Source organism: Cebus imitator, unplaced genomic scaffold (assembly GCF_001604975.1).
Source record: "Cebus imitator isolate Cc_AM_T3 unplaced genomic scaffold, Cebus_imitator-1.0 Scaffold405, whole genome shotgun sequence".
Lineage (NCBI taxonomy): Eukaryota > Metazoa > Chordata > Mammalia > Primates > Cebidae > Cebus > Cebus imitator.
This window is the reverse complement of record NW_016107720.1, coordinates 1827115-1835035: the sequence shown is the minus strand read 5'-3', so window position 1 is coordinate 1835035 and position 7921 is coordinate 1827115. Positions and strand designations below refer to the sequence as shown.

The 7921-nt window shown below is 49.3% G+C and overlaps 1 long non-coding RNA gene across 1 annotated transcript; it reads right to left on the bottom strand.

Moving 5' to 3' along the window:
* Positions 1–6686: 6686 nt before the first annotated feature.
* On the bottom strand, positions 6687–7108 carry LOC108289558. The gene is made up of 2 exons (XR_001819212.2): positions 7016–7108; positions 6687–6734 (listed from the first exon to the last, which is right to left on the bottom strand). It is a non-coding gene; the product is annotated as an uncharacterized LOC108289558 (long non-coding RNA).
* Positions 7109–7921: the final 813 nt, after the last annotated feature.

Genomic DNA, 7921 nt, shown 5'->3' with positions numbered 1-7921 from the left:
ATTACTCTGTCAGAAATATTAGTAATAGTAGTAAAATTAAAGTAGGAGCTTGTTAATATCGTATAGGACATGAAAACCTTTTTCTTCTGTCCTGTTAGGGAATGGGCATGAGAGTGAATCCAAAGCTGTCAGGACAGGATCCCTGACTCCAGGCACAGGGCGCCAAGTAGGACTTCCCCATAAGATATCCAGATATCCAGGCTCTAGGGATGTATGCCTTCCTGAGGCCACTGGAATTCACAATGACAGCACCCAGGGAATGCACTGGAGGACAACAGGCCCCTCATCAGGGAAAAATTATAAAGATACAGGAACTGGGAACCAATATTTATCAATGCCGTGAAGGCTATGACCTCACGATTGCTTTAAAGAAAATCAACCTATTATTTATTCCCTAAGGTTTGAATGTATGTGACCCCTCCAAAACTCCTAAGGTGAAACCTCACCCCTAGTGCAATGGTGTTGGGAGTGAGGCTTTAAGAGGCAGCTAAGTCATGAGGGCAGAGCTATCAGGAGTGGATTAATGTTGTTATGGAAAGAGCTCACAGAAGTGAGTGCTCACAGAAGGGAGTTCACTGACTTCCCTTTCACCTTCTGCCCTGTGATGACACAGCAAGAAAGCCCTCACCAGATGCCAACACCTTGATCTTGGACTTCCCAGCCTCAGTAACTTTGAGAGAACAATCTCGTGTTTATTAGGAATTGCTCGGTTCTAGGTACCCTGTGAGAGCTGCATAAAACACACTAGGTCACATCCTTCTTGAAATTGAGCCAGTGTTCCTGCCCACTGATCTCACTAGGTCATAAGGAATTAGGAGAAGGATGTGCTAGTGCTCTTCAAAGCACCTCAGGTATAATGAGGGCCAAAGTGTTTCTGGAAACACACATTGTAAAATATCAGCAATCACCCTCCTCTTGTAGCCCCACAGGACCCAGAAGCCAGCAGCCGTCCTGGAGATGAACATGCAGCTCTTTAGACTGCTCTCCAGAAGCAAGAACCAGTCCTTCTGGGCCCTGCAGCTCTCCGTGCCCTGGGCTGCTCTTGGTCCCCTCTGTCACATCCCAGGTAAGGACCATGAGCAGAGGTGTGAGCCTGCAGTGACTCAATGTGGGAGGAGCTCCATGAGGAACAAAAGATGCTTGTCCAGGGCTCCAGTGTGTAGGCACCAGGTCAGCTGGCCTCTTTCACACTCCAAATGACCGTACCCCAGCCCTGGTCCCATGGGGAACTGAAGTGCTTTCACTAACTGCCATGTCCATTATAAAATCAAGGAGGAGAAAAGGTTACTAACATGATGAGCATTTGTGTTTTATTTGTTAGGAAAAACTCTTAGTTACAAAAATGTTTTCTTCCCACTGGCCCCACTGTGGTCCAGGTAACTTTGAAAGCCAACTTTTTTTCCTGTGACGAGAGCCACACAGCTCCTAGACTAACCCTTGTGCATGTTTAAAAATGTTTTACATCTGGACTTAGGCCAAGCAGGGGCCAGAGGAGGCGTGCACTAGAACAGGGCTTGCAGCCCAAAGTCCAGGCTTCTGTGCTGGTGGTGGCTCTGGGGAAGGCCCCGAGAGGCCACTTTCCTGCAAAGGCCTCTGAACTGTGTCTCAGTCACAGGCTCAGTCACTTGATGTGGGTAGTTTTTCCCAGGGAGGGAAATCGGCTGAGGTCCAAGGAAGGAGAGGGTCAGTAAATAAAACACTGAACCACGGTCCTCAGTGTGCTGAGGTCAGTGGATGGAGTAGGAAGTACAGGCTTTGGGCATGCTGCTCCTTCCAGGAGGCTTCTGGTTCATTCATTCATTCATTTGAACATGCTGTTGGTTCCAGGTGCTGCGTGAAGCCTGGTTCTAGGAGAGCATGTTTACTGAAACCCTGTACATCTAAGCTTGGCTTCTTGATGCTCAACTGAGTCACTTTGACCTTGGATTTTTCATAAACTCCTGTAAGTTTATTTCTGTAACTCTAAAAAGCTTTTAATTGCACCGTGTACTTTGAAAGTCTTAATTAAGTTAATGAATGTCAAAAAGTAGTGACCATAGTGTCTAGAAAGGGGTAAACAAAAGGTAAAGAACCAAGAATCAGGTGAGCAATCTGAGTACATCCTTTTAACTTCATGTCACTGAAAGAGGCATTAGGAGGGTAGGAACGACAGCCTTAAATTGCCGGCACCATCCCGTCCTCATCTTCTGGCAGCAGGAGAGTTTGTTGGAGGAGGGACAGAGCAGTGACTGGGGACTCTGCATTGGAGCTCAGTGCTGCCCTGTCACAGTGGAAAGCAACGCTGAGCAGAACTCAGCCTGCACCCACAGAAGGAGCATGTACACCAGCTCTAGCCAGGGGGAATCTCCCATTCCAGGGGTTGGAACTTGAGTTTTGACAAGCTTCGCACCAGGAGCTCAAGTGCTCTGGGGCTCTACATAAACCTGAAAGGCAGTCTAGGCCTCAGGACTGAAATTCCGAGGCAAGTCCTAGTGCTGTGCCGTGCTCAGAGGCCGTGGATGCGGAGACCCAGGGCCTGGGAAGATACCAGCCCAGGCGGTGAAGGAGCGCTTGCACCACTCCCCCTACAAGCCCAGGCAGTTCAGCTCACAGCAATAAAAGTGACTTCTTCTTGACAAGGGTAGAGGAGAGAAGAAAGAGGACTTGCTCTCGCATCTTGGATACCAGCTCAGCCACAGCAGACTAGGGCACCAGGCAGAGTCATCAGGCCCCCATTTCAGGCCCTAGTTCCTGGACTACATATCTAGACACACCCTGGGCCAGAAAAGAACCTGCTGCCTTGAAGGGAAGAGGCCAGTCCTGGCAGGATCCATCACCTGCTGACTGGAGAGCCCATAGGCCCCGAAGAGCCAGCAGCAGGGAGTGCCCCATGGGCCTCGGGTGAGACTCTGACATGTGCTGGTTTTAGAGACCCGCTGAGCCACAGCAGGGTAGACCACCAAATGGGCTCTCGGGTCTCTGATTTCAGGCCTTGGCTCTTGAATGGCATTTGTGGGGCCTGCCCTGGGTCAAAGGGAGCCCACTGCCTTGAAGGGTGAGTCCCAGGCCTGGTGGTATTCACTACAAGCTGACTGAAGGGCCCTTGGGTGCCAGGCGGAGCACTAGGTACATTTGTAAGGTTTCTGACTCCAGGCCCCAGCTCCTGGATGGCATCTCTGGACCTTCCTGGGTCCTGGAAGAACCTGCCACCCTGAAAGGAAGGACAGAAGCCTGGCTGGCTTTGCCACCTGCTGATTCCTACAGCCTTGAGTGAAAATAGCAAACAAGGTACCCAAGTAGTGGTTAAAACGGGCCTTGGGCGGGACCCCGTGATGTGTGGCTTCAGATCAACATTGGTGGGCTTGGACAAGATCTGCAAGAAGTGTCTGGATGAACAGGCAGAGAATCTTGTCCTCTTTTCTCACTTTCTTCCAAACAAACAGTCTCTTTCTCTCTGTTGCGCTGTCTAAAGCTGGGGGAGGGGCGACACAGGTATCCCTCTGGCCGCCACTCCTGGGACTGCACTGAGTCAGATCTGAAGCCAGCGCATCACTGTGATGCTGGCACATCCCTTCCCACACAGCTTAGAGCTTGTGGTTTGTTCTTAGTTTCCAAACTCTCCATGTGCTTTGTGTTTATATGTCCCATCTTCTCATCTGGATCATCCCAGCATCACAACGTCACGCATCATCCGTCACCAAGCAACCCACACGCTGGTCATGCCATCTTCGACACTGGCTTAATTACTCTGAATCTCTCTTTCCTTGAAATAAAGAGAAAAGCAACCATCCCTCTCACCTTCCCAAACTGTTGTAAGAAATCAAATGAAGAGTAGAACTGTGGCATTTTAGTATTGAAAGAAAACTCAGTAATATCCAATCATTCAACTTCCAGGTGGTGAAACAGGATTCTGAGAAGCTCAGAGAGTTCCTTTCCCCAGCTACAGAACTAGCAATGATAACTAATGCTATCCTAAACTTACTGTAGCTATACTTAGGTGGTGATTCATTTAGGGAACATTTTTACATAACTAATTTAATTGTTGTTCATTCACAAATAAGCCTCTGCTCCATGCCCGGCCTGTGCTAGGCAGGGTGGTGAAGAAGATCCACACCAAGCTCCACCCTCTTGGAGCTGTGGCATCTCAAGTGGGGCTGGCATGAGGCCCTAATACAAGAGTGAGAGCCACAGCAGTGCCGGGGAGCACACAGCAGCGGCTGGGGCCAGGGAAGGTCTCAGACAGATGAGGTCAGTGAGAGCCTTGGGCTACAGACAGGAGACTTTTAGGTGAGACGGCAACCAAATTCAAATGGCACCTGTGGTTTTCAACCCCAGTGTTGGGCTGTCTCTGCATCGATATCATGCAAACTAAACACAGAGGGATCGGGGGAAGATTCCTGGTGTTCCCCAGGCTGAGAGGGCTCAGATCTTGGAATGACTCTTGGGAAGGGAGGTAGCTCAGGGCAGTGGTTGGGACACAGATGGGCAAGACTGCCCAGGCCCACGTCCTGGCTGACTCCTTTCTAGCTGTGTGGCATGGACAATTGCGACAACCTTGCTGAGCCTTGTTTTCTCATCAGCAAATGGGTAGAACAAGGCAGCTACGAGCACTGAATTGGGCGAAACTTCCCAAAGGCTTAGACCATGGCCTGGTATGTCGCCAGTGCAGCAGGAGTGTTGGATGATGAACCCTTGTGCCCCCATTGGTGAGACAGTAATGGTTATTTCATGCCGGAGTTGACATCGACATTTTAAGGAAGAAAGTGGAATCTAAGAGGAAGATCAGAGGAAGCGCTGGGTTTGGATGGAGGCTGAGGAAGGGAGAGGGCAGCTGTGTCAGGAGGAGAGGAGACATGGGAAGTTCAGAGCTGGCCTGACGTCCTGACGGGAGAGCCGTGGGTTAGGCCACACACTGCCATCTCGCCTCTGGCTGGGGGGACCAGAGACCCTGGCACACTTCACACTGGTGGTTCTTTCCTCTTGGGCTTGATGTGCTGTTCAGATGCAGCAGGAGCTGCCCGGGAATGTCCAGCTCATTTCATCCCACTCAGCTCTGGGGGAGGGGCCTGCCACAGAACGTCCATGGAGACTTGTCTACAGCTGGGTTTTTGGTTTTAAATCTGTTTTCTAACTTACTTTAACTTCCAGATGAAAAGCAATATTTTGCTAGATGGCGGCAGGCTAGGTTTTGTGGACAAGGCCTGCCCGGTTGTGGCCAGCTCTGAGGGAAGAGTGGACTCGATCCTGGCCTGGCCGTCACATGGAGCCGCCTGCAGTGTTTCCAGGCTGCTAAGCCCAGATGGCAGGCTGAGCTGGCTGCCCTGAGGTTGGGGCTCCCAGGTGCCCCAGTGAAGGAAGCAGAGCTCCACCCTGCTGAACTCACACAGCGTTTGGAGCCAGGCCCCTGACTCAGAGACCAGGGGGAGAGATTGAAGAGGAGCCTGGAACTGTCCTAAAGGAGGGCAGCTGATCAGCTGATCCTGTGAGGGGAGCAGGATCACGGCTGAAGACCCTGGAGAAGCAACTGCCACTGAGGGGGCGTCCGCACCACCTGTGGTGTGCTCACTAAAGGTGACCTTGTGAAGCGTACTTTTATTTATTTATTTATTATTTTTTAAATTATACTTTACGTTCTGGGGTACGTGTGCTGATCGTGCAGGATTGTTACACAGGTATACACGTGCCATGGTGGTTTGCTGCATCCATCACCCCGTCCTCTACATTAGGTATTTCTCCTAATGCTATCCCTCCCCAATCTCCCCACCCACTGCTCTCCCTCCCCCAGGCCCCCACCCACTGACAGGCCCTGGTGTGTGGTGCTCCCCTCCCTGTGTTCTGTGTCCATGTGTTCTCATTGCTCAACCTCACTTATGAATGAGAACATGCTGTGTTTGGCTTTCTGTTCTTGTGTCAGTTTGTTGAGAATGATGGTTTCCAACGTTATCCATGAATTTTGGGTTTCCACATAAAAAATATAACCACTTTTTTTCTTTTTTTGAGACGAAGTCTCTCTCTGTTGCCCAGGCTGGAGTGCAGTGGTGCGATCTTGGCTCACTGCAACCTCCATCTCCCAGGGTCAAGCGATTCTCCTGCCTCAACCTCCTGAGTAGCACAGGTGTGCACCATCACACCTGGCTAAATTTTTTTTGTATTTTTAATATAAACGGGTTTTACCATGTTGGTCAGGCTGGTTTCGAACTCCTGATCCCATGATCTGCCTGCCTCAGCCTCCCAAAGTCCTGGAATTAAAGGCGTGAGCCACTGTGCCTGGCCAACATTTTTAAAAGTAAAAAGATAGAACAGGCCGGGAGCGGTGGCTCATGCCTGTAATCCCAGCACTTTGGGAGGCCAAGGCAGGCAGATAATGAGGTCAAGAGATCAAGACCATCCTGGCCAACATGGTGAAACCCTGTCACTACTAAAAATACAAAAAAATTAGCTGGGCGTGGTGGTGCGCACCTGTAGTCCCAGCTACTTTGGAGTCTGAGGCAGGAGAATTGCTTGAACCTGGGAGGCAGAGGTTGCAGTGAGCTGAGGTTGTGCCACTGCACTCCAGCCTGACTCCTGGTGACGGAGTGAGACTCTGTTTCAAAAAAAAAAAAAAGATGGAAGATTTGAAGATACACCTCAACTGTATTCTTTGCTCCTACCAGCTGCAGTTAGCCCGTCATTAACACAGAGTTAGCACATTGGAAGGCCACATTTTGGTGATCTCTGCGACAGCTGAAGCCCTGGTTTCCTGGAGGTGTCATCACCTATGAGCACAGGAGGGGTAAATAGACTCAGCAAATAGAGGAGGCCATGTGCCTGCCAATCTGTTCCCCTGCATTCTGCCAGGAGATAAGCCATCTACAAAAATGTGACATGAGAGGAACAACAAATGCCATGACAAGCACCAAAATGACAGCCAGGCCAGAGGCAGGTCATCTCCTCCCTCAGAACTGCCCACAGCCTGGTGGGATTTCCCGTGATGCTCAGCCAGCTCCTGCTGGTGACTCCTGCTCCTCCTCCCTGATGACCTGTGTGGGCAGCTCACCTGGGGCATCCCAGCCAGGATTCCACACATCGTCAAGGCGAGGGAGAGCCCTGGGTTCTCCGCTGTGGCACAGGTGTGGACCCAGCATGCTTTGTGTGCATGGGCAAATTCATAAAGATGGACAAGGTAATATTTGAATTTTTTAAGTTAATCATAAATATTTTAAATTTTAACATTTCATATTTGTTTCATAACATGAGACATACAAATTAGAAGCATAAAAATAAATTTTGGGAGGCCAAGGTAAGAGGATCACTTGAACCCAGGAGTCTGAGACCAGCCTGAGCAACATTCTAGGACCCCATCTCTACAAAAATAATAATAATAAAAAAAGATTAGTCGGGGTAGTGGTGCGAGCCTATAGTCTTAGTTGCTTGGAAAGTTTAGGTGGGAGGATTTCTTGAGCCCAGGAGTTCAAGGCTGTAGTGAGCCATGATCATACCACTGCATTCCAGCATGGGCCACAGAGAGAAACCCTGTCTCAAAAAGTGAAAAAAAGCAAAAAAACACATAATTTTGCCAAAACATTTAGGTCTCTGATTAGCAATCTGCCTTTGATCCATCCCTGCAGGTGACTACCATAATTTCTGGACATTTAAAAATACTTCATCATCCCTATTTATTCCTAAGTAATATATTATATACCTGCATTTTAACTTTGTGTGAGTGGTGTCACATTATCAGCATTTGTATCATGATTTATGTAATTCATTTTTGTCTATTGTATATTTCTATTATCATATCATAGTCCATCTTGAATTAATGGACGTCAAATTATTTGTCACACACTCATGAACCCCATTAGTCAGCTTTTCCCTTAACAAATGATTTCAGGATTCTAGTGGCTTCTAACAACAGACACTGAGGCGCACTCCCCAGGGCCAGCTGGGGCTGAGGGCTGAGCAG